This window comes from Chinchilla lanigera, unplaced genomic scaffold, assembly GCF_000276665.1.
Source record: "Chinchilla lanigera isolate Chin_1 unplaced genomic scaffold, ChiLan1.0 scaffold00010, whole genome shotgun sequence".
NCBI lineage: Eukaryota > Metazoa > Chordata > Mammalia > Rodentia > Chinchillidae > Chinchilla > Chinchilla lanigera.
In genome coordinates this window covers 3,492,493-3,518,989 of record NW_004955411.1, presented here as the reverse complement: position 1 = coordinate 3,518,989, position 26,497 = coordinate 3,492,493, and the positions used below count along the sequence as shown (strand labels likewise).

Sequence of the window (26,497 nt, the reverse complement as noted above, 5' to 3'; positions counted from 1 at the left end):
AAGGTTACACACAAGCAAAAGCAAAAAGACCAAGGCTGGAAGACCAGTGTGGAGGAGACCAAACATTTCCTTTCTCGCTCATCTCTGCTTCCACACTTTCTAGAGTGAGCAGCTTTTAATTGGAACCAATAGTAAGTTTTGCTTGTGAGTACAAAAATCATGTCTAGATTTCCTTCCACCTCTACGAGAGAAACTTTTCCTTTAAGATCAAACACAGTGGGCCAGGGATATAGCTCAGTGGCACAAGCGCCTGCCTGGCAAGCGCAAGGTCCTGAGTTCAATTCCCGGTACCAAAAGAAAAAAAAAGGATCAAACACAGCGAGTGCCACCCAGCTGTCTCCTGCTGCTCCGTGGAGGGTGCGCAGAGCTGGGCCTGTGTCCAGCAAGGCTGTGTGCCCAGCCCTGCAGCGCTGTGGAGCCCCACAGCTGAGGAAGTAGGCAGAGGCAGTGTACAACGGAAGACATGGACTCTGTGGACACCCCTGTGCATGGGGTGCCCGTGAAGAGACTCTCTGCTTGTCTCTGAGACACTGCTGTGTGTTCCACAAGGCTCATCATGGAAGGGTGTCCCTGGGGGCTCACACAACACACACCAGCAAGTGCACACTCAGTACGTCAAATCAGCCCATATGCACACAAAGACACACACACCAGACACATAGACACACCCAGTCACAGTCACACACCAGACACATGGACACACTCAGATACATTCACACACAAGACACATTGATACTTCCAGCCACAGGCACCAGACACATTGACACACCTGGATCACACACCAGACACATCAACACACCCAGACATAGACACCAGACACACTGACACACCCAAAAATAGGCAGATACCTAGACACATTGACACATCCAGACACAGTCACACACCAGACACATTGACATACCCGGATATAGGCAGACACCTAAACACATCGACACACTCAGACACAGCCAGACACCAGACACACTGACACATCTAGACACAATCAGATGCTTAGACACACTGACACATCCAGACACAGTCACACACCAGATGCATTGACACACCTGGATCACACACCAGACACATCAACACACCAGGCACGGTCACACACCAGACACACTGACATACCGGATATAGGCAGACACCTAGACACATCGACACACCCAGACACAGTCAGACACCTAGACACACTGACACACCTGGATCACACACCAGACATGTCAACACACCCAGGCACAGTCACACACCTAGACACATCAACACACCAAAACACATTCACACTCCAGACACATTGACACACCTGGATCAGACACCAGACACATCAACACACCCAGGCACGGTCACACACCAGACACATCGAAACACCCAGGCACGGTCACACACCAGACACATCGACACATCCAGATCCATTCACACACCAGACACACTGACACATGCCAGCACAGTCAGACACACAGCCACGTCGGATGGTAGTCTTCTCCCATCTCCATGGTCCTCCCTGCCTCTTCAGGGTCCCTCCATGGTCTCTTCAGGGAAATAAGGCAGTCTCTTAAGAAAGTCTCCCAAGTTGAGTTCCCACTCCCTAAAGGTCGTGAATAATTAGGTCCTATTCTTTGTCCCCTGACCTTGCTGTCAGGAATCGGAGCAACATACAGGAATTTCCTTCTGGACACGTACGTTGACATAAACACAACATCCTCAGCTGATGCCCCTTACAAGAGCCAGAAGTTAAAAGGAAGAAGTATCTCTGAGCTTATAGTAAAAGGAGTGAACGTTTGTCATCTGATGAAAACAACTGACTTCATGCAATGGGATGATAGATAATATATCAAACCAAACACTCAAGGCTTTCAGCATTTCACACTTGGCGTTAGTTGACATCAATTATTTAAACACAAATTGAATTAACAAAATATTCAACATATGTTCTCTTTAAACACTGCTACCTCAGATGAGACATCTAGAAGCTGATGCGCCGGTCTGTGGGAGAGAGCAGGCCGTGGGCGGTGTCTTGCGGGAGGGGCCGCAGCGAGACACAGAAGGCGGCTAGCTTCGCGCTGCACTGGAGGCCTGAACTCTCAGCCCCCAGAGGAAGGGGTGATTAATGCCACCACCAAATGTGTGCCTACACCTAACCCTGACCTCATCAAACCCTGCTGCCACCATCTGCTGTTTTTAATTCCTCCGCAATATTTGTATTTGCTGCCTCACTCCAACAAAGGGTAGGGGCTGCGTGCGCTCTGGTTGGCTGGTTGGCCCGGCCAGAAGGCATCTGTTGCTCACGGTCCGGCAGCATCTGCTACTATTTCTCACTTTCCCCAGCATGCTGTGAGATACGGTTTCTCCCAAAGGTGGCCCGTCCACGCACACATCAATCCCGTCATTGTCCGCCGCCTGTTCCCACGGTGCCGCTTGTTGCTGTGCTGCTGGGCTTTGCTTGCTGGCTGTCTGTAATCCAAGACGCCGTGTGATCGAGTTATGCCATTAGCCTTTTCCCTACGCATCAGGACACTTGATTAAGCTCCCGGGAGAGGCAGGCCCAGCAAGGCTGTCTGCTGGGCCAGGTGCCCACTCCAGGATGCGCGGGTGCTCAGGGCAGTTCTGAACGCAGCAGCCCCCGCAGCTGTCCTCCACAGAACTTACTTCCGGAGAGGTAGAAACGGGTTTGTCAGGACCGGCCCTCCTTTCTGGCTTTTCTTGTAGTTTAACGTAAAATGTTATAAAAGGATGCTCCGTTTTCCTCCAGATTCTTGGCCTGTCAAGCCTGTGCGTGAATGCCATTACTCAAGTGTCTGATCTCCAAGCACTCTGCCAACGGGGTGCCGCCTGGCTGGTGATGACGCCCGCAGCATCCAAGCTGCCACCATTGCTGTCGGCCCACACACTCAGCAGCTTCTGGTGGGAGCTTCCAGAGCTCACATCTGTCCTTTCTCCCAGAAGTTGCTTCTCACTGCACCGCGTCTTGGTCACTGCACGAATGAGCAGACTGCAGAGTGAGAAGGATGGGCAGATGTCAGCTACGGGGAGCCTCCGGAATGTCACCCAATAACTTGCAGGGCAAATGCCCCAGACAAACGGCCAAGCGTGCGGGTGGGCCCTGGCTGCGCTCCAGGTCCCCGTGCCCCCTTGCTCTAGGGTGGGTCTGAGCCCAAAAAGCCCTGAGCTCCAACTCCGCAGGACAGGACGTGGGTGACATAAGAGGGAGGTTGTGGATACCCGGATGTTCCTGTCCACATCTGTGTGGCAGCCTTGTTGTAGACCTGAGGCTCTGGGGCCACTTGGGTACTTCACAAACAAGGACAAGCTATAAAGTAAGTATTGGGGAAGAAAAGATTTTCTTGGGCGGGGGCTATAGGTCAGTGGCACAGCATCTTTCTGGCAAGCACAAGGTCCTGAGTTCAATTCCTGGTACCAAAAAAAAAAATTACAAAAGATTTGTTAAATTAAAACACACACACACACACACACATATATATATAAATCTTCATAAATAACATACCGCATACTCACATACTCAGAACTGTGGATATTCTGTTGAGGAAGGACACTTACTGAATGCCCAGCATATGAATAATTAAGTCATCCTCCACTCACCTGGAGCTGTACATGAGTGACCAACACAATCCCAGCACTTGCCAGCCCCAGGCCACCAATACAGCAGTGCCCATGCCTAGTCCAGGCTCCCCTCCAAGACTCTGCAATCACAAGACAAGGATGAAAAATAGATCCTTGAAATGCGGAGGTGACAGCATGGTTAGAGTGCACCTGCAGAGCTGGCCCCTGACAAAGCAACATGACCGTCACATCTCTCTTTAGGGAAGCACGAGCACAGGAAAGTGAGCTGTACGTCCAGGGGCTGGGAGTCTCCTGGCTCACTGAAATGGTGACGTGGCCACAGTGCTGGCTAAGGTATCACAGCGCTGCTTTCCAGAGGTGGCTTCTACCCGTGGTCACCTCTGTAAAGTCCTCTGACCGCACACCCAAAACACACACTAGCCAAGGCCTCCGCAGAAAGGAGAGGTCCTTTCCAGGCTGCACTGCAGCTCCTTCTGTGAGGCCATGGGAAGCAAGCTATATTTCTGAGTGGCCTGCCTGGGAAATCAGCCCATGTGGCACCCACCCTGTGTCATTATTAATACGTACCCTGTCCCAGGGGACAGACATGACTGCTGCAGAAAACGCAATGGTAGCTGTGGACTCATTCCTCGCTGTTGCCCCCACCTCGGAGGTCCTGGGGAAGAGAGACACTGTCCCTGGAGCTCAGGCCCCTCAGCCTTCCACTAGGACCCCTTCCCGTATGCCTGACAAACAAAATATGGCTTTCAGGACAGATCTGAGCCACAGAAAAAGGTGCCGTTCAGGTGAGGTGACCCCTTCAGTTGCTGGAGTTTGGGCGTGAGTGCTGCCCCATCAGCACTTGGAAATTGTTGCAGGAACCCCAGGCCAGCAAAGCCAGCATGATTCCTACTCTGGAACCTGCAGTGTCTGCCTTGTGCACCATCTCCCAGCTCCAGTGCTCAGGCTTGCTAGTTGTGTGGAGTTCTCGAAGCCACCGCCGTTCCTGTTTACAGCCTCACTCACGCACTTATCCAGGTTCCACTCCACCAGCCTGTGCGGGAACTGGACAGCTGCTGCCCTGGGCCTTTCTTCAGCCAGCACTATATCACCCAGGGCAGAAACATTGTGGGGAGACATGATTTCAGACACACAGCAGGGCTTTGACGGTGGGTCTAGAGCACACCAGGCATCCAGGCCACCAGCAGGTAGTGGTCACAGCCACTCACGTGCGGGACCTTGGTCTGAACCTGAGCATGGGGACCTATCCTCCTCTGCTAAGCCCAGGTAGTGAGAGCTCTCCTAGAACATGATGGTCCCACAGATGATGAGCACTTTTTTCCTGTATTTGTTGGCCATTTATACTTCTTCTGAGAAGTGTCTATTCATTTCAGATGCCCAGTTTTTGACTGGGCCGTTTTTTGGGGCATCGAATTTTTTTTAGTTCTTCGTATATTAGTCCTCTGTTTGAGGAATAGTTGGCATTTTTTTCCCATTCTTTGAATTGTCTCTTAAGTCTGTTGGTTGTTTCCTCTGCTGTGCAAAATCTTTTTAATTTGATATATCCATTTGTTGATTCTGGGCACCATTTCTTGTGCCAATGGGATTCTGTTGAGAAAGTCCTTGCCTATACCTATGTCTTCCAGAGTTGCACATGCTTTACCTTCCAGTAGATTAAGTGTTGGAACATTCAGATGTTTGGTCCATTTTGATTTTGTTGTAGTACATGATGAGATATGTGGGTCACCTTGGAGCCTGCACAAGGACAGGTGGCTGCACAAGGACAGCCTGGACAAGGCCTGCGGGGCCTCCACCCCCAGGTGCGCATGCCGCCACCTGCCAGGATCCCAGCAGAAGAAACAGATCAGTCACATGCCCTCACAGTCACGCTCTCACTCTTTCACTCGCACCCTCACACACTCCACACTCAGAGTCGCCCACATTCTCACACACCGTCTCACACCTTCACATCCACACAATCACATCTTCGCACTCTCAGTCACACTCACCCTCATTTTCACTCGCTCCAACTTACACTGCTGCACTCTCAGGCTCAGGCTCCCAGCCTCCATCTCACTCTCACACTCACATCCTCCCACACTTCCACTCACGCTGTCTCCCTCACACACGCCCCATCACTTTCACGCTCAGACGCAAACCCTTGCACAGTCTCACTCTCTCACTCTCACACTCTCATGCATGTCCCCGTGTTCCGGATGGGTCAGCTCCTCCTCCTCAGTCTCAGCTCAGGCCCCACCTCAGGCCCTCCACTGCCAACAGGTCCATCTTGGGTACCTCTTGTCCACATTGCCCAGTGGGACAGGCTGTGACCTATAGCTCCATTAGTCCTTGCCCAACACCCAGTCAATCCACCCTGACCACAGAAGTCCCCAGGGTAGGACAGGTGACCACAGTGGGGGACCTCAGCTCAGGATCAGGGTCCAGCCCTTCAGGCTAACCAGGAAAGTGCTGACCAAGCCCACAGCCAGAGTCAAAAATTAGCCTTCAGTCCAAGCTGTACTTCTGGCCGGAAAGAGAGCAGCACTCTGAGGTCGGGAGGGACTTGATGCCAGTACGTTTCTCCTTGCCTCACCTTTTCATATTTTAGAAGTCACCTGAAACAGGAGCTCCTGAGAAATGTCCTCTCTGTGACAGTGTACCCTGCATCAGCAACTTTGCCACAGGGAGACCTGCCAAGGCACCTTCACCCCTAGCCACTTGGACCCAAAATCCAGTACCATTTGCATACCCCCTTACCCTGTTGGCGCTCCGCAGAGTGTCGGGAGATAGGCGGCACTCAGTCTCTGCAGTCCGAGAGAGAGTCAGCAGCATGACGACCAATTCTGCCCAGGGCAGGAGGTCACTACCGTGTCAGGTGGAAGGCCTGGCCCTAGGGGAGGAGCTTGCTGATTTTCCCTGAGGATTTCCAAACTCCCTCTTTAAAAAAATCTTTCATTTACATAACTTTTCAGAACTTCCTGTTTGGCACCCTTTGCTTTAAGAAGAATGGTCTGAGAGTTGTAAGTCCAAGGCTCTGAGATGGGGCACAGGGTCCTGTCACAACCTGCAGAGGCTGGGCCACTGTGGTGACCTGCTCTGGGGACGCCACAACGCAGGGCACACATCCACAGACACCCTTCCAGCTCTGCGTTGCTTGCACTGCCTGATTCACCCTTGTGCATTTCTGGGGGTTGGGAAAGAAAATAGTTTCACAAAAAATGTTTGAGTGGGGTAACTGAGGCACAAGGCAAGGACGTTTCTGAAGACCAGGTGGAGAGTCACAAAGCTGACTTTGGAAGAAAATTTGGGGTTTCCATGAGAGCCAGCACTTTTATTTCTGTGCGTGCTGTTTTTTAACAAGGAAACCTCATCTCCTCGGATGCCAACAAGTCTTGGCTCCAGCATTCCATGACAAGAGAGGACATGTGCTTCCAAACAGGGGCTGTTAGCTCAGTCAGTTGACTTGATAGGTTGAAAAGTCCAAGGTAAGAAAGGAAAGAGAGAGATACTGAATGCTTGCAACAGGTAGGCCTCAAGAAAACACCGATCCCTGAGTCTTGTGATCCTTTATCCTTGATCACAAGGTAGTCCTTGATCACAAGATCCTGATCACATGACAGTTCTCAAAATAATTCTGAACCTCAGGCAGGAGCAAGGTGGGCTGTCCTTGCTCGGTGGTACTTTAAACTACAAGGATGGTGTAGTGGACTTGACCCTGCAATGATAGCATCCTTGTTTCATATAAAATGGTAACACTGAGACTCACATGCCCTGCCCTTTGTGGTCTAGCTGCTTTGCAGAGGGTCTCTCTTTGGCCCACTGGGCCTGGGCTTCTTTGCAACATCACAGCAGATGCTTGGAAAATGGGGTAATGGTGGGTGTTGGGGCAAAACACAGAGGATTTTGCTTATCTGACCTGCGGCCATTCCGAGGTGGTGGAACCAAGGCTACATGCCAAGTTAAGGGTCTGGAAAGAAACATCCATGTTATGAGGAAGCAAGCAAGTTCCCATAACTGATGCTCCTGACAGCCCACCCTTCCCCACAGATAGGACGTGCTCACCACTGGAGCGGTGCACCCTCTAACCTGGAGGGCTGGATCCCTGCTGAAGGGACACACCTCCCAGCCCAGGAGCATCCGTGCACTTTGCTCTGCCACGTTACAGAAATGCTGTGGTTCCGTGACTATGGCAGACACCAGGTCACCCTTTCCAGCCACTGGGACATCCTCCTGCAAACAACATGCTTCTGGAAACCAGGCAGCTACAGATCCAGCACTCAGAAGCACCAGGGCACCAAAGTGTTCTCGCTGTCTTCCCTGGGGAGCACCGTGCAGAATACTTCTTTAGATCAACCATCTGAGCACCCTGGAAATTGTAATCCTCTACCAATGCACAGTGCCACCCTGGCCATGCCTCCTTCTGGTGCTAAGCTAAGTGACCTTGACAGATCTTCCTGCTTTGGGACTAGCAGGAGGGCTCTTTTTCAAGGAAGTGAGTGTGTGTCCCAAGGATGGTGATATGCAATAGCCCCGACAAGGAAGAGGTGCTCAAGAGTCCTGGGACTGAGTGGCCACAGACTGCAGCAACTGTACGGCAGAATGTGTCCCACAGCAACTGGAAGCCATGTGACACAGCCCACCAACTTTCAGCACCCGCTTCCCCCAGAGCCCGGATTCCGGGGATGTGGGCAAGGGCATCTTTCCTGCAGCCACAGGGACGGCACAGGCCCCTCTCATCCTCATGCCCTGAGCATGTGCCAAGCACTCTGTACCACTGTCTGCTGTGATGCTCATGATACCGTGTTGAGGAGATGCCTTAGTCCCCGTCACAGAGCAGGAATGTGCAGCTAAATTCACACAGTTCTGAAGACAGAGCAGGCTGGGACTTGGCCCTCCCTTCACCAAAACTGCTCTGTGCAGAGCTGTGTCCAGCCTCACAGGCCATCTAAATGACTTAAACCAACACATTGAAAGATGGTCTTTCTCTGCCCATTTCCCATCAACAGTAAATCTGGCACCTTAAGTGAACACTATACCAACCAGGTATAGGCTATAAGTCGACTCATCCAAAGCTTGGATTTGCAACTTGTATCCACCTGTATGCATAGCAAGGAGCTCATGTGGCCCCAGGAGAAGCTTTGAACATAGGGAAGGAAAAAACAGGTAGACGGTTTGCTGTTGGTCACAAGTGGAGAATCATTCTTGGGACGTCCAGAGCATTCCTGAGACTATGTCCCAAGATGGCTCAGTCAAAGGGCTCAGGACCAAGGTCAGCATGGCTCCTCTCCAGCAGCAGAAGGTCAGTGGGAACCACATGGGTCTCCTACTTGTTTTCCTGTGGTTCCATAATAACCAGAATGTCTGATAAATATTCAGATTTTCAGTATTTTTTTTTTTTCAGATTTTCAGTATTAAAGTCTCAGGTCAATACTGAAACCTTACTGTGGGTCAGTTGGAAACTGGGTTTCCAGAAACGCTGGAAGTGTCCTTCCAGCTTTGTGAGCTATTCCTGCTGTATCCAAGCTTTACTTAGAATCCCCAGGGTTATGCCATCTTGCTAAGGCTCAGGCTTCCTGAGCGTTGATGGGTGCTCTCCAGCAGGGTTGGAGATGCAGATGCCTCCCAGCTTGAGCTCCCACCTCACCTGCACAGAGCTGCCCTAACCAGGGAATACCATGGGGATGCCACCACAGCATGGAAACCATCTGCGCCCAGAACCCAGAGCTCTGACACAATGAATGACAACTTGGTCAAACCGGAAATCTGTAGCATCAAGAACACCGCTCCCCAAAGCAATCCACAAGTAGTATTACACAGCCCCACACCCTGTGCTTTCTGAAGTTATGGGCAGTTACATCTCTGATTAAGTGGGCCTCTGGCAAGCAATCAGCAACCAGAAGCCAAGGACGCATTGACATCCCAAGCAATGTGGCTCCTCCATTACTGCAGCCCAAAAGCATGGATCTAAATTTTTGACCCAGTATGCTCCTTGAAAATCAAATCCAGATTCTTAGTTGAAATTTCCAAGTAAACCAAAGCAGAAAGTCACCTCTCTGTGTACTGAATCTAAAATACAGTGTAAGGAACTGCATCGCCACAGTGCTATATTAGCTGTGGGTTTCAGAACCACCTCTACTGCCCTTGGTCTCCAGCCGTGAGCAGCAGTAGCCAGCAAAGGCAAGTCAGTCATTACCCTTGAAAAGTCGTAGGAACCCACCACTCATTTGTCTGTGGCGGGATGGATACCACCGAGAGCCAGGTGGGCCCGCGGTTTAGCTGAGCAACGAGGCTAATAACTCATAGAAGGCAGCGTAAGCTCATAACAGTGTGAAATCTTGGCCTCTGAGAGCTGGGGGGAGGTACGGTGTGCATTTTACCAATTCAGTTTTTCGTCCATGGTGGAGATGGTGGATCTCATAAATCTGATAGAGAAAACCCTAACAGTGTGATTTAGCATTTCCCAACTTTTAAATCGGCTGACCGCATGTCCAATAAATGCTAAGTGCGTACCAAGAATTGTGCACAAGTCAGAGGAAACAGACTGAAGACGTCACGTGGGCCTGGTGGGCTCAGTCTGAAGAGGAGATGGGCACATCTGCTGCCCCGGTAGAGCGACGTTAACTCCCACTGCACCATGGAATGTGCACTTCCTATTAGGAGGGGGCACTGGGACTCAAGGATGAAGGGACTTTCCTAGGGTCACAGTGTGTCACTCTCAGGCCAGCCCTGACTCGGTTGAAAGTTAGATTGAGGTCAGCCGGCCCACAGCAGTGCTTCTCAACCAAGAGCACAAGAGCCTCCTGGGCATAACGCCTGTGTCACTGGAAGGGTGCTACTGTGCCTGCTGTGCGTGGTGCATAGGACAGGGGCTGGAGCTGTGAATCTATGCCCTTTTAGGACTTTCAGCCCAAGCCAGGAGCAAACCATGTGCAAGATGTGCCACACCCCAGCCAGGCCCTTACTGAAGACGTGGGCAGTCTTTTCTTTAGCTACCTGAAAAAGACACAAGGATGCTAACGATGAATGGTAGCTCGGGACATGCATTCTGGCGTGCTTCCAGCACTAGCAACTGAAGTCCTGTCTGCAGCCAGCTGCTCCTGCTGGTCCAAAGGATGAGGCCCAGGCTGGGGCTTCCCCAGGGTTGGAGTCAGCACAGCCAACTTTGTCACTACTGTGGGACAAAAATAAAATGTCATTCCCATAATAAATAGAATTTCTTTTTTTCTTTCTTTTTTGGAGTATTGCTGCCACATAAAGACTTATCTTAAGTTGGCTGAGGTGCTCAGAGCTCTGGATCCTGTCTTGGATGAGGAAGGTCCAACATGCTCTATGTCGTGTGTGTTCTCTGCCCAAAAAGCAGCCTGAGTGCAAAGGTCGTTAGTCACCACGATGAGCCAAGCGTCTGCTGGGGGAGCCCTGTGGGATATGCTATAACGGTTCCTCTAGATGTCTGGAGCAGGGTTCCTGCCTTGGAAGAGCTTGTGACCTGGTGAGGCACAAGCACTCACAGGCGCATGGCCCTACAGGCTGTGTGAGACTGCTGCCGGCCTCGGTGGAGCAGACCACAAGCACCTGAGGGTCTCAGCAGAGGAGGAGGGTCTCTGCCTGGGTGTCAGTAAGCTTTTGCATAAACTTATTCACATCTGGTGCTGATCTGAGCCATAGAAAATAGACAAAGTTTGACTCAATAAATAGCACTTCTTTCTGGGCAACATAGATGCAATCAGTGAGAGCTGATCCTGGGCACGTCTCTCTTAAGTACTTTTACATGTATGTATTCCCTCTGTCCTTCACAGTAACACTGAATAACTTAACTGAGGAACTAGTAGCGGAGTCTGTCAGAACACAGGTGGTCAGTTGCTCCAGAGACTCCCAGTCTTGGCTTATAGGGCCCTACCCCAGCCCGCCCCATCAAGCTACACATTAGCAACCTAGGCGCATATGTGTCCAAGCCCAAGAACTGTGAGAAAAACAGAACCCTTTGTCTGCTGCAGACCAGGCTCTGCGTAAATGCCACAAAACCAGAGAGGTTTGGTGTTCACAGACCCCTCGCTCCAGCCACCCCCAGGGGGAAACCCCAGTGGTCACGCGGCCTTGCGCACAGAACCTGGTTGACCAAGCCCTGGGTCTGGTTGGTGCACTGTCTTGCTAATGCTCAAAAGCCGCCACCCCCCAGCAGCTGTTTGCCCCAGATCCACAAAACAGTAAAACATTTTAATGTAAAAACAAGTTTCTATGAGGAAAACCACAAAAAAGACCTTTACATTCTTGGTGTATTCTGATACACCTGGAGAGTTAAAAAGGAATTATATCTATGTTAGAAAAGGATTATTTATTATGTAATAAGATCAAACAAATAGATGGGAAATTGTCAATAGTCTATTAAATGTAAAAGAGAAATTCTAAAACTAAAAAAGGGTGTCACAGTTTATATGGAAGATGTCGCCCAGAGCCTCATGCACTTCCCTGTAGAGCTTTTGGGAGTGGCTGGATCATGGGTGTGTGACAACTGGATTAGTCCACCGATTCCTTTGGTGTGGTAGATTGACAACTGGTGGTCAACTTGTAACACTCAGCTGAACTGAACCAGCGTAGTGCTGGGTGTGGGAGGCCCAACGATCCCTGAGGATTGTTGCCGGCAGCATAAGAGGCAGAACTGTACAGGAAGAAGTTTCAAAGCTGTTAGGGAGCTGTTGGTTCTGGAAGACCTTGTCGTGCTGGCTTTCCTCATATGAATGTGGCTGTTCTTGTCATAGAAGGAGCTCGGGACCTTTTCTCTGAGAATGTCTATGGTTCACTTTAGGGGAGTGCTGATTCCTTACTTTAAGCACAGCTTCCTGCCTCTGGAGGGGAAGATGGTGCACTGTTCATTCTTCTGAAGAAGCTTGTCACGCTGGCTTTCCTGGTACGGACTCAGCTGTCCTCACTGTCAGAGGAGCTTGGGACCTCATTGTCACTGTGGTACTTTCCGGGGGAGCTCTGGTCCTTACCTTGAGCATCACTTCCTGGCTTCAATACAGACCCTTCAGCCTGCTAGCACAGATCCTTCATCCCACTGGCACAGACTTTCTAGCTTCCACCACTGACCCAGTACAAATCCATGAAACAGACTTGCATGAGACATTATCATAGGCCCTTGACCTCCAGTTGGCCTCATGGGGATCACTGTTATGGGCTCTAGGTCTTCAGCTGGACTCATATAGGACATTGCTGTGGGATCCAGGCCCTCAGCTGGATCCTTTTGGTCTTTAGTATGTGGACAGATTTCCTGCACTCTCTTTGTATATGACTCTTTGGGTGACTATAATAAAATAATCTTAGAAATTATGTGTCCTATATTGTATTGTTTCCTTGTAAAACCCTAACTACAACATTTAGCGTAGGTCTGGTTGTGGGTAATGGGAAGACCTACCCTGGGTGCAAGTGACACCAATAGGCTTATAGCCTGGATGGAATACAAGGGAAAACAGAAGGAAGGCTGCTGTTTTCTGCCTGCTTGCCATGGACAATTTCTCCTCTGCAGTACCCCTCTGCCATGCCACCCTGCCTTGGAACCAGCCAACTATGGGCTGAAATCTATACAAACTGTGAGTCAAAATAAACCTTTCCTTCTTTAACTTGTGGGTGTCAAGTATTTTGTCCCAGCAATAAAAAAATAACCAAGACAGAAGGATTGCTTAAACTTGCTCATAGTCAAACAGTGCAATTAAAATAATTCCTTGTTCCAGATGTTACAGAAATGTTTATAGTGAGTAATACTGAAACAGGTACTCTCGTGTACTGAGGGTGCTGAAACTGGCTCAATTTGGGGTGAAAGCTTTGGCGATGTATGTCAGAGAACAGAGTCATGTTCAAGCCCTCGGACTCCGTAATCCATGACATTCTGAGGGCAGGGAGGAGGGTATCTGGTATGCTGGAGGTCCCATTGTCATTTGTAGTGTTGCGAATTTTCAAAGTACAATGAACCCTCCAAAGAGTATTAAGCAACCTTTTAAAATTATGATTTCTAAACTATGAGGTAACATAGAACTTGCAAATAACATTGAGTTTTCCCAAAGCAGAATGTAAACATTGTTTATACACTATGATTACAGCTTTGTACAAAATGCACATAGGAAAGCAGAATGCAAGAAACATGGTGAATGGCAATAGTTAAAAATGGTAGGACTGAGAAGTTTTATTTTAAAAAAAATATGTAACACGGCTTTATCAATTTGAATTTAAAACTAAAATTATTTTTACAGCAAAGAAGAGTTTGAGATTTTTCCTCTTGGTAGTATTAAGCAATGGCTTCAAAGGGGGCCAAAAGCCACACGACATTCATCTGTCTCAGATTCCTGAGAGCCCAGGTGAGGCAGGACGGTGCTGACCTGCCCTGGATTTGCGCGGCTCAGGCAGCCAAGAAGGCGGCCCTCTGCAGAGCCTCTCGAGACGTCTGTTGCCAGCGCACTGCCGCAGGAGCTGGGCTCAGGAAGGCCAGGCCACGCACCTCCGAAGAACACCTGAGCCCTGCAGGCCCAAGGCAGAAGAGCGCAAGGACAGACCCGAAACAGTCTCTGCAGGCAGCAGCACGCACACGTGACCTCCACAGAGGAAGTGGCTGCAGACTTGGGAGCTGTGGCTTTCTTTTCCTAAAAATAAGACATTTCTCCTGGCTCAACCTGAAGCCCACCCAGGCCTCCTGAGCACGGACCCCAGCCTCTGCCCCGCAGCCCTGTCCATGGGCGCCACATCTTTACAGCAGATTTGAAGCAGCAGAGTGTCCCAAACCCACAGCATCAACAGCAGCAGACCTCACGAGCAGTGAGGACTAAGTGAGGCACACAGTGCGGACTCACGGGGCACACAGGGCCGTGGCCGCCCGTGGTTGCACAGTGGCCCCTGCAGCGTGGAGGAGGCCGTGAGCCTGCCACAGAAGTCTGTCTTCATCCACATGCACCGTGACAGTCAGAGATGTCTCCTCAGAACAAGGGAAACACCTCAGAGGGACAGATGGAGTACCCAAGTGCGAGTCCCAGGGCCACCACTGCTGTGTGACCTCGCCCCGGGCTCATGACCTCTCTGGGCCTCAGCTGCTTGCGTGTTTTAATCTTCCTTGCCCCTCCGGACCCTCTGTTGTGAGGAAGAATTGAGACTTTTTTCAGGGATCTAAACCCAACTGTGCCACACTCTTCCGTACAAAGTGGCTTTCACTTCTTGGAACCTCATCAGGGTACCGTAGGGGGCCTGCACAAGAAGTGGCAGTATGCCACATCTGCAAAGACCAGGGCACCACACGGGAGCCACAGATGGGCTCAACCAAGCAGACCGCTTCACCTTGGTCCCTCGCAGGAGGTGCGCCTGTGAGGCAGTGATGACCTCGCCGTCCCTGTGGTCACGCTATGGTCACACAGTGAGGCACGTGCTCTCGGGGTTCTGGGTGGTGTCACACGCCGCCCCTGAGTAGCAGGCACAGGTCCACACACAGGAAGCATCAGAATGGGCTGGTCTTTCCCTTCCTTGAAATCAGACCTCTGGGACTTGCTTGGCCTGTGCTGACCTCAGGGACGAACCTGTTTCCTGCGCTTCCATTCCAGGAACTGGATTATCCATAGAACTGGCTGTGGGCTGAGCTAAAGGAGTCAGGAGCACTCCCTCAACATAGCACGCTGCCCTGTGGCTGCTTCTGGCTGCAGAACTGCAGCGACGTTCAGCCCCGTGTAAGAGACACGCGGTAGCCCAGGTGGCCACCCCGACTGAGAGACCTGATGAAAATGAGCATAGCTTCATCTCCCCCCATATCCGCCCAGGGCCCTCTCCTTCTGGCTGGGGCACCCTTCCTGCAGAGATTGAGCAGGCACAAGAGGGGATCCTCAGCACCCTCAGGAAAGGCCTCCACAGAAAGCCAGTGGAGGAGCAGCCCAGTCTGGAAACAAAGTCCACAGCCTCAACTTCCCTCCTAAACTGGGAAAATCAGACAAAAAAGACTGGACTGGACGTGCACGTTCATGTTGTTTACTCTGGTAAGGGTCCAGTCCTCGAGCCCCAGAGCACAGGAGGCTGGGAGGAGGAGCAGCCTGGGCCACGGGTGGGCATGACGGAGCATCGCCCCAGCGCAGTGCGGGCCTGAGGAGTCGGAACGGAAGTCAGGCTGTGAATCTGCTGCTCACCACGTTTTGTCGGAGTGACGTGATGCCACTGCGTCCAGTCATGTGGATGTGTTTGGGCTCCAGTTGCTCTGGACGCTGGGATAATTTTCCTTTCTGTTTTTCAAAAAGGTCAGAGGTTGGAGGCCAAAGGCCAAAGAGGTTGGGATCGGGAGACCATGGACCCTGAGATGCAGTCTCTTGGAAAACACGCCTAGGAAGAAGTACTCCTGTCGCAAAACATCAATGCCAACCACATGTCATTAGCTTTTTTTTTCTTTGCATGTGTCCCTTAACAGCTGGCCAGAATATCAGCTTAAATTATTCACCACAAGTACACACTTTCTGTTTGTCCCCAGATAAAGGGATTTTAAATCCTGTTTGTCAGTCAGGGGTGGGGAAAACTGTGGACTGGACTTTTCTACACCGGGAGGCAGGTGACCCTCCTGTTCCCTACTGCCTCAACCCTGGGGACAGAGGGCGGGCACAGTGCCAGGTCCCCCGGGCCCCTGCAGGCGCAGTAGGAGAAAAGGCTGTGCCTCCGTTGGTGTGAGACCAACGAAACCTGGGAGCCCTGCGTGCCGGGCACTCCTGGGTTCCAGCCTGGAACATTCATGTCCGCTCACACCGACTGTCCGGGAATGTCTACTGGCCCTGGGAGCGGTGCTGCATCCCGGCCCAGGAGGGCCAACTTCAACTCATTCTGGCTCCCTGAGCAAAGCAGGCCTTGGAAAATGCTCGCTACCAGAGCACCTGCCTGCCTCAGACATGCTTTCAGAGGTCTGTGGAATTGATGTCAAAAGTGCCAGTGTGGATTGGATTGTGTTCCCCAAACATCATGTCCATCCTGCAGCTCCTCAGGGACCTTGTTTGAAACAGGGTCTTTGCAGTTAGTTAAGGAGGGAGAAGAAACTACGGTGGGCTAGCCTGGGCCCTAAATCCAGCAATTAGGTCCCTATACAAAGAGAAGAGACTGGCAGGGAGACACAGGAGAGCCACACGAGGCAGGAGGCAGAGGGTGGGGCAGCGCATCAACAAGCCAAGAAAGAGTAAGACTTCAGCCTCAGCAGGTGCTGTGAGGGTCTGGGGCAGATCCTTCCCGGGCCTCGGAGTCAGTCTTGCCCAGCCCTAACCTCACGCTTCTGATCTCCAGAATGGTGGGAGAATGAATGTCTACTGTCCCGACCCACCACCCAGCGGGCCCCTGAGGTCACACGTGTCCTTGGTGGCAGTCCCAGAGCTGGTTGCTTGAATGAAACAGAAAGCTTCCCACTTCACTTTGGGTGAATGAACAGCAAAAAAAGACCAGACTCTCATTCTTCCTACTAAGAAGCCAGGAGAGTCCACAGGTGAAGAATTGGCCAGCTATTGGCTGCAGGACATGGAAACCACTTTGCAGATGGCCTGTGTGGAGAGTAGGGCAGTAACGATTATGGCTGTGACCAGAGGTGTGATGGGCAGAGCATGACTTCCAGGAAGCAGGCTCTTATTTCCTGAAGGTGACACACGTTTTGATCCTCAGAATGCCTGTTGCCATCTTTGACCTTCACGGCCCAGCATGGCCCTCCCCCTGCCGATCACATGGCGCTTGCAGTTCTGGTGCTGGTAGAACAAGGCTGGCCTTTCACGGGCACACACATGCCAAGGCCCACACCTGAGTGTGGCTGCCTGTGGTAGGTGCAGACATTTGCCACCTTCCCACTTGAGATACAGCTTCACTGCCTTAAATCAGGCATCTCAGCAGGTGCAAAGCACGCGTGGAAATCGAGAGTGCAAGTTCCTGGTGTTGGGCAGCTCACGTCTAAGTGGCGTGGGCTCCCGACCCCTGCTGATGGTGCAGATCGCAGCTTGCAAACACAGGGCCTTGTTTTATCTCATGTGCAGGGAATAAGCACACTGCACACCTGTCCGTGAGCCATAAATGCACCACGGTGAACAAGCACAGGCCCAGCCCAAGCAATTCAATAAATATTTGTGGAGTGAGTGAGGTGAGTGCCGTGACCAGCCCAGGAGCTGTGGTGTGTCACGGCTTGCTCACAGGACGGCCCCCAGCAATGCCGGGAATGCCGTCTGATAGCAGGTCAGGAACCAAGGTCGCCCTTCAGAGTCCGGACCCACACCTTGACACTCACCCACCCCGTGTGATGCCACGTGATGTCTCTGCAGTTTGCACTCCCCTGAGAGCCCGTCACAGCCCAGGTTGCAAAGGCATCAACAACTCATCCCAAAATGATGATGCCCCCCGGACCAAATGAGACTTAAAAGCCACTACAGGGGTGGGTGGCTGGGATTTTCCCTCTCCTTTGCCACTGCCCGGCACCATGGCCTCTGGACTCAGCTGAAAACCTCCAAAGCTATTGCTTCAAGAAGAAAAGCCAAAAAAGCTTCTGAAAATCCTTGGTTTCCCCACAGAAGACACATCTGAAAAGAAAAGAGAGCTGTGAATCAGCAGCAGCTGCTCCCTGCACCTGTTATTTTTTCCCGTGGATGATGTTCTCCTGACGTTTTGGAGGGATCCCACATTTTTCCTGAGAAATTCCTGGGCTCCAGGCACAGTGGACGGAGACAAAGGGATGCAGTGCTTCCACAGCAGAACTGGCCCCCAGGATGCCCACAGCTCGCATCCCCAGGGCCTCTTCTGCAAGGAAAAGGCATCGGCAGGGCACATGCTGAGCCTCGGTCCATTTTCTAGTTCAGGAGGCCTGGAATCGGCATGCTGAAGGTACCAGAAGCGCAGGTCCACAGCCAAGCTTCTGACATCAGCAACAGGCTGCTGAGCCCCACTGGGTGAGGACCAGCCTGGCAGGCCTCTCTCCCGCCACCCGAAGTCCCTGCCTGCCGTTTCTGTCAGTGCCACGCTGCTATGACTATGGCACCAGCAGCACAGACCACCGGACAAGTGTTCTGTAGACCAGAAATCCCTCAGGCCTCCCAGCACCAGAGTCCCTGTGTGCCAGGGCAGTGCCGCTGCCTCCAGCTGCCTTCGGCTGTGCACCTTGGCTCACTCAAAGCCTCCTCCGGCCTCTGCAGGCTGTCCCGCTTCTGTGCTCTTGCCTCAGTCTCCCGCTCTGGCCCTTGCACCTCCCAGTCCCTTGTGACTGGGCCGCCAGGAGGATCCAGAGAGGCTCCCGTCTCAAGGTCTTCAACTTCATGACGTCCACAAAGTCCTGTTGCCACAGGGAATGTGTTCAAGGGCTCCAGGGCTAGGACGTGGGCCTCCTTGGGGCTGTTTTTCTCTATATACCATTGAGCCACATACAGTTTTACTAACTTCCTCAAAATGGATTTGTTGCTGCCATCTTGGCCAGTCTCCTCTTGCCCCGTCCCTTCAGCTGGGTTGTAGTCTTTCAGGACTCTGCGCAGTGGATGGGGTGGCAGATGGGGAATCTCTTTCATCTGTATTTTTCCAGCAAGAATGTACTCAGTCGGTGTTGACAAGTGTTTACCACCTGAGGCATTGTGCTGGGGACCAGAAGGTACAGGGCCCAGCTCACAGAAGGGGAAGTCACCACAAGGAGAGAGTGAAACAAAGATACTGGAAAGAATACAACTTTGGGGGACACGCCGGCCGTACCTTGAACTGGCCTTGAACTCCTGATCCTTCTGCTTAGCCTCCCCTGGAGATCCAGGCTTACCGGCATGCTCCCCCATGCTCTCCTGACGGCCAGCGTGGGTGGGCCTCAGTCCCCAAGTAGCCTCTGCCTCACCTTCTGCCCTTCCATAGCTATTGGCCCTACTAAAGGTCAGCAGAGTCCATGGCCGGGAGACGGGCAGGTGATCATGAAACCCCATGGCATGTGCCACCCAGGGTGTCTCCCCAGAGCCCATGGATGCAGATGGGAGGAAGGCACATTTCGCAGCCTGCGAGGCTTAGGAAACCTCCCAAGGGCTGGGTAAGAAGCAAAGCAGAGGCAGGGAAGCTAAAACACCTGACAGGTGCACAATCCGATGTCAGTCCTGAGCAGCACCACTGACGAGATGCCTGCCTGCTTGGCATCCAAGAGCTCCAAAAGTGTAGTCTGTGGAACTGGCATGCGGTTACACATCAGAAATCAGTTCGAGGAGATTTTTAAGAGGCTGTCATTGCTCACCCTCACTTCCAGTGGAGGTAACACTGGAGCAGGCGTTCGGCTTGGGGCAACACGATGAGTAAGTGGGAGGGACCAGGCCTTGGTCAGTCTCTGCAGACGAATCTGGTGAAGGTGTGACCACCGGGAGGTGCTGCCAGCTCCTGCCTGGAGGAGAGCAGGGCGGCCGTGCTGGCCACACGTGCTGCTGACGCCTTGACGTGGTGTGGGTACTTCAGCCCCGTCCGAAGTCCTTCTGGCTCCTGCTAAACTGAGGAGGAACGGCAGCCACCTCCCTTCTGCCGCAACGACAACAAGGATGGCGCCGCAAGCTCACTTCCTTTGTCCACAAGAACGAGTGACTGGGCCACAGGCGACTGCTGAACAAGCTGCATTCCAGCTTTTCCGGGGACGCACCTGTCCCAGTCTCCTGGGCAGCGACAGTGCACAGCGCTGCCTCCACTTGTCCGCAGACTGACAGCCACGTCCGGGAGACGTCCTTGTCTGTTCTGCTTCCTTTCTCAGCAAATGAGTCTGAAAGTGCAGGCTGAGCTCAGGTGGGCCTCAAGCCTCACTTCCGGTGGCCTGGCCCTCCAGATGAGAAGAGCTGAGCGTGGAGCATCGGAGTCCTCCAGCCAGGGCGGACGCCGTGCAATATGTCTCTGTGAAACACCATGCTGGCTTCCAGGAGCCTCAAGGAGAAGGTGGAACCTCAGCCTGAAATCACAGTACAAGCCCTGCTGTGCACTACAGGGATTCTACGTGGCCACCAGCCTTCCCACCAAGACGCCTGGCCTCCTGCGCTTTCCATGAGTCCTGGCTGTCCACCGCGAGGTGCGAGGTGCTCACTGTGACAAGCACCACCCTCAAGCAGGATGGGCATGGTGACTGGAATCTGAACTTAATCAAGGTGACGTGAGTCAGGACCCAGCACTTCCTCCAGCCAGATGGTCTTTCTGACTCACATGGGGAAGCGGGGCGTGGGTAGAGCAGGCGGGGAAGGGAAGAGGAGCAAGGGGAAGAGGAAATGCTAGAAATTGTGCCCAGAATGAAGACTGACTTATGCTGAGGTAAGTAATTTCGTGTTTTTGTCTAGAACCTGTATTTTGAAGAGGGATAGGACAGGAACAAGGTTAGACACATGGCCCTCTGTGTCCCTGTGGTCACATGTACAAAGCCCCTGAGCCTCAGTCATGTCCTCAGCCTCTCAGTACCTGAGTCTCCCTCCCCATCCGGTGCCTGATCACCCCAACTCCCAGTCCTAGGTGTCAGCCCATGGTGGCAGTTTAATCACACAAAGAAGCAGCAGCAGGTGGGGAGGCCATAGTGACTGCTTTCTGATCCTTCTTCGAAGCTGTTGGGAAGCCACACCCAGCCACACCAAGCTTGGCCCCTCTTCCAAGCAAGTGGGAGCCCGCACACCACAGGTGGCCCTGGACCATCCACCGTTACACACAGCCTTGAAAAAGCAGAAGAGCCCATAAGCGTGAAATCATGGGCTCCAGGGCTCAGGAACAGAGGGTTGGAAAAGATGGAAGCCAGTAGCATCTGCGGTGCTGAGCTCCAGCAGAGCTGAGTCAGCCTGTGAGACACACAGCCCATGGTGTGTGTCCCTCTTTCCCAAATGGGCAGAGAGGAGGAGGGAGGGTCCCTGTCCCCTGCCCTGCTCTTTGGAGTTCATAGAATAATTCTGCCACACATGTGAACTTCTACAGGTGGCCATGGAAGTTACATCTGTGGTCACATGGGCAGTAGGAGCTTCTCCAGAGGCCTTGAGTGTGATTTCAGCCACCCTGACTGTGGAGTGGGTCTCACAAATCTATACATTTCCCAAAACCCATCCCTGCACACACTCGCCATCTGTGCATCTTACTGTATATAAATCCTGCCTCAAATAACATTGATCTTAAAAATAAAAAACAAAACTAGAAATGAAGACAGCCCAAAACATAGTGTTCTCCAATAATTGGAGGCTGTTTGTAGAGGGGATGTGAAGGACAGTTCATCTTCCAGAGAGCTGCTCATTGGGCCCAGCTGGCTTTGGGAGCAAGAACAGAACTCTTAACAAGACCCAAGCCTCTGCCTAAGCATGAAAGTTACAGTCTTTCTGTGCCTCATAAGAAGGAAATCATTACACTGGCCCCAGTGTGTTATGACGTTGTAATCATTACTTGTGATATGTGAACTTGAATTGATTAGTGGAGCTTAGTTCTGGATGTATCTCTGGGTGATTAACATGTGGTCCAAACACTGAGGAGGAAAGACCTACCCAGGTCTGGGTGGAACTAAGCAATACACTTGTAGCCTGGATAAAATAAAAAGAGAAGGAAGGAAATCTTCCCTTTACTTCATCAGAAGAGCTCTGGTCTTCCCCATTGCCTTTGGACATTGGTCTGCAGTTCTTTTAGGCTTCCAGTGCAGACTCCTTAGCCTTCCAACACAGACTCTTTGGCTGATACAGACTCACACTAGGCTCTGCAGTGAGCTCCAAGCCTTCACCTGTCCACTGGATCCTCCTGCTCTCCAGACCACAGACGACCATTTTGAATTCTTTTTTTTCTTTTTTTGGTTTTTCTCTGGTACCGGGAACCGAACTCACGACCTTGTGCTTGCCAGGCAGGCGCTTTTGCCGCTGAGCTAAATCCCCAGCCCCATTTTGAATTCTTTAACCCCTCATTCCACAGGTGGCCACTGTAAGCCCATTATACATGTTGTATATAATATTAAATCTGTTCCTCTAGTGAACCCTTGGGAAGACACAAGCTAAGCAAACAGAAAGGTCTCCAGGCACTGTCAAACAGAATTAAGATAACTTTGACTTACCAAACTGGCAAATGAATTTCTAAATCATAGAATATATTTTGGTGAAGAACAGCTGGCAGGACTATAAACTGATACAAATTTTCTGTTGTGATTTCATTATTATAGATCACAAATCTTAAAAATGTTTATTCCTTGTGATAAAGCAATTGCACCTCTAGAATCTTATTATAATGAAAAGTAAGAGACAATTTGACTATATGTATGTTCAATGAGATATTATTAGATTGCCAACATTTGGAAATAATCTAAATGTCTTAATATGAGAATGAAAAAATATGTTAGGATACAGTTAAAGAATGGCATATAGGGGGCTGGGGATTTAGTTCACTGGCACAGCACCTGCCTGGCAAGCATGAGGTCCTGAATTCAATTTCCAGTACCAAAAAAAAAAAAGAATAGCATATGACAGTCCTTCTCCAACTGAGATTTTTGCCAGCTGCTATAAATATTGGGCAATTCTATTTATTTTTGTTGGTTTGAATGGCAAATTTTAAAGTCAAGTTCTTTTTATAGGGTTTGGCAAAGTCTTAAAGCAAAAAATCAAAGGAAGGGCTGAGGATATAGCTCAGTGGTACAAGCACCTGCCTGGCAAGTGCAAGGTCCTGAGTTCGATTCCCAGTACCAAAAAAAAAAAGAAAAAAGAAAAGGAAAAGAAAAATCAAAGGAATTGCCAGAGTTTCCAGGTGGGTGAAGAGAGCTCAGAATACATTGTGCTCTAACCCGGATGCCTATGTCCCTTCTGTTCCTGGCCCTTGGGCAGGAAAAGCAGAGGATTACATGACACCCCACATTGAGAAAGGCATAGCCGTCTGTGCGTCCAAGGGGAGAAGAGCTGACGCTGGGGTCATCAGCAGTGTATGTCTCTCCCCGTCCCTCTTCAGAACAGGATACTCTCACGAATCCTTCACCTGTCACATAGACAAGCCCAGGACACTGGGGAAGTGCTGAACACATACATACATAGCTGTGCCCCATGCACTCACATGGACTCACACACAGAGAGACACACACCAATACGTGTGTGCACACACATACCCACATACACACAACTGATAAATGTCTGAAAGCATTCATCACCTGTCAGTGAGGCCATCAGGCACTGCCTCGGAGATGCGAGATGGGAGGATCAGAGGTGGAAATTACTGAGCTGGTCTTTTTCCCTTCCTTCTACCTCCCTTGTGCCCTGCCCCCACACCTCAGGACAGCAAAGTGAGAGGAACCTGGAAGCATCACTAATCCCATCAAAGACAGGATGTCTCAGCTCACTTCTTTTAAAGTGAAAGTGTTGCTCAAATCTTTCCCGCTACCCAAAGTGGCAGCAGAAGAGGATTCTGGTGACCTGGAGCTGTTCAATGCATTTGACCCCCAGGAAATTGACCCTAAGGCATGTTTATACCTGCTTCAAGGATGACAGAGATGCTGGAGTGGCTCTGGCAGTGCTAACAAACCATCAAATAGCTTCTTGCCAAGAAAACTAAAGACTCACTTGGCCAAGTCAAATATTGGTGAACAATACTAAATTAGATGGACTTTAGTTACAGATTCTATTTGGGGCTTTTTATTTTGTTTTTCTTTTTTGTTTATTTGGGGGATTTTGTTGTTTTGTTTTTGGTTTTTGATTTTGGGGGATTTTTTTGAGACAAAGTTTCACTATGTAATTCAAACTGGCCTTGAACTCACTATGTAATCCAGGCTGGCCCTGAACTCATAGTGAACCTCCTACCTTAGCCTGAGAGTGCTGAGATTACAGGTGTGCACTACCACATCTGGCTTACAAATTCTATTTGTGAACAGCATTACTTCAAATCAATATCATCAAGAGATAGAGGAATTTCTATCAAATTTAGTAAAAAAAAACTTGAGGAGCAGCAGCAAAATGATGTGAAAGAGACTTTCTTCAATCATTTGCCCCAGCCTTCCAGTATTGTGCTAGAAAAGGATTAGGAAGTAGAACAGTCCTGTACCACGGGAAGAGCAGGGAGACTAGGGAGGTTTTAGTGTTGTAGAAAGTGTGCTGTATTTTGCTGATTTTTGCCTTGAGAAAGAAGAGCAACCACTAGTATCTCTCAGCTTACCAAAGGATGGGAAATAGCCAAGTACCAGTGAGTCTTTAACCACATCGTTTCTCTAGAAGAGCAACAAATAACTAGTAAAGGCATAAAGGCTGAAGCCTCACTGTTTCATCCGTGGCTCTGAAGAACACCAAATGAAAGGTTGCCCAATGTACCCCAGTCCTGCTCAAATAAGTCAAAAGAGAAAAGAGTATACAGCTGCCCGCAGTGAGGCAAACACTTGGAATTTTCAGCAGCAGTCCCATACAGAAGAAGAAGAAGAGAGATTTTGCAGGCTCAAGCCAAGAGTTATTAGGGAGGAACTTCAAGACACACTGCATGCTATAAAGAATCTTCCCCCTTCATCTATAGAGTGTGCCAGTCAGAATACCCACCAGAGTAGCTCAAAGAGCTTGAAGTAGAGAATTCAGGGCTTGTATTCTATGATGGAAAAGATAATGCTGATGGAGAAACAAAAGTTGGAGAAATACAACAGAATAAAAGTGTTACTTATAAATGAAAAAACAAAAGTGTTACAGTCTCTGGAAATTAATAAATTTTCCAGGTTTTAATATACCTACTCCCAGAGGAATTCCAGATGAGAGAAGGCTGTCTGGTTACACACCAGTGAAGGCATGCCAGCTGAAGGATGCGTTTGCCAGTTACCTCAAGTCTAACACTCGAGTGCCAAGGGTAAAGTCCAGAAGCGAGCGATCTTCACCGCAGTCCAGTTCTGGTAGTCCAGCATGGCGCTGCACTTAGATATGGACATGCTCCATGGTTCTCAGAGGAGTGACGCTTTCCAGTGTCCCTGACACCCTGCCCCAGAGAGACCTTTCCACCCATCTTTATCCTGTGCTCCCCAGGAGTGCCCCACCACTGACCCCTGTGACTGGCCCCAGACCCAGGCTGCAGTCACAGTGGTGGATGAAGACATAAGTACTCCAGAGGAGCTCAAAGAGCAGCAAAGGTGGATCTGGGTGGTGCTGGAACAGGGAGAGCATCAACAGCAGCTGGAACCTGCCCACAGACATGCTTCTAACTGAGGGCCCCATCACCGTGTCAACATTCCCATGTGCAAATAAGCTGGGCCTCCCTGCCCCAGACAGAAAACACCAGAAAAGCCAGTGGTGGAAGAGCTTGAGGTGCAGACACTCACACAAAGACAGAGAAAGTAAAATAGCCTTGAAGTCCAGCCCCGAAGCCTCACTGATTCCTCAGAAGGAAGCTCTGCGGAGGCAGCCTGTGCAGCCACTCTTCTGAGGAAGGTCAGTAGTGGGACAAACTGGCATCAGGAGCAAAGGCAGCCAGAAGTTCCCACATGTGGACACCAGTCCTTCGCAGCCCTGAACTCCACTCCCTATCCCCAGGTGCGCAGACTTGCAACTGGAATCTCCCCTTTGAGTCGGAGAGTGCAGCAGAATCATTGGAATGTACCTCAAGATCAGAAACGTGTTAAAGAACTCTCCCTGAAACCAGCAGAAAAACGAAACAGCTTCTGAATAATTACTTAGCACAGCACTGACAGCTACTTATCTATAGCGTTGTATTCCGCTCGGTACCAACTGGACTGATAAAGTTGTTCTCCTATTTGTCCCTCCCACATTTAAAACTATGCAAGGTTTAATGGTGGTCTCAAGTGAAACCTATTTTAAAAACTGGGAAGACTGGGCTCACTAGTTTGCTGTATTTTATTCTTATAGACAAAAACCCGGGGCTGGAACTGCAGCTGAGGATGTACATAAGAGCTAATTCAAAAACAAAGTACTTTAACAATATATTTGGACTGTGATTGTCCCTCAAGAGTGATGTTTTTGTCTGTCTTTTGTACATTATTTTCCCTTTCTAAATTTTGCTAATTATCCTGTAGAGGAGCTTAATATATATATATATATAT

General features: G+C 50.6%; 1 pseudogene; it reads left to right on the top strand.

The window, feature by feature from the left end:
* Positions 1-19,298: 19,298 nt before the first annotated feature.
* Positions 19,299-26,206, top strand: LOC102010348 (annotated as a pseudogene).
* The last annotated feature ends 291 nt before the right edge of the window (positions 26,207-26,497 follow it).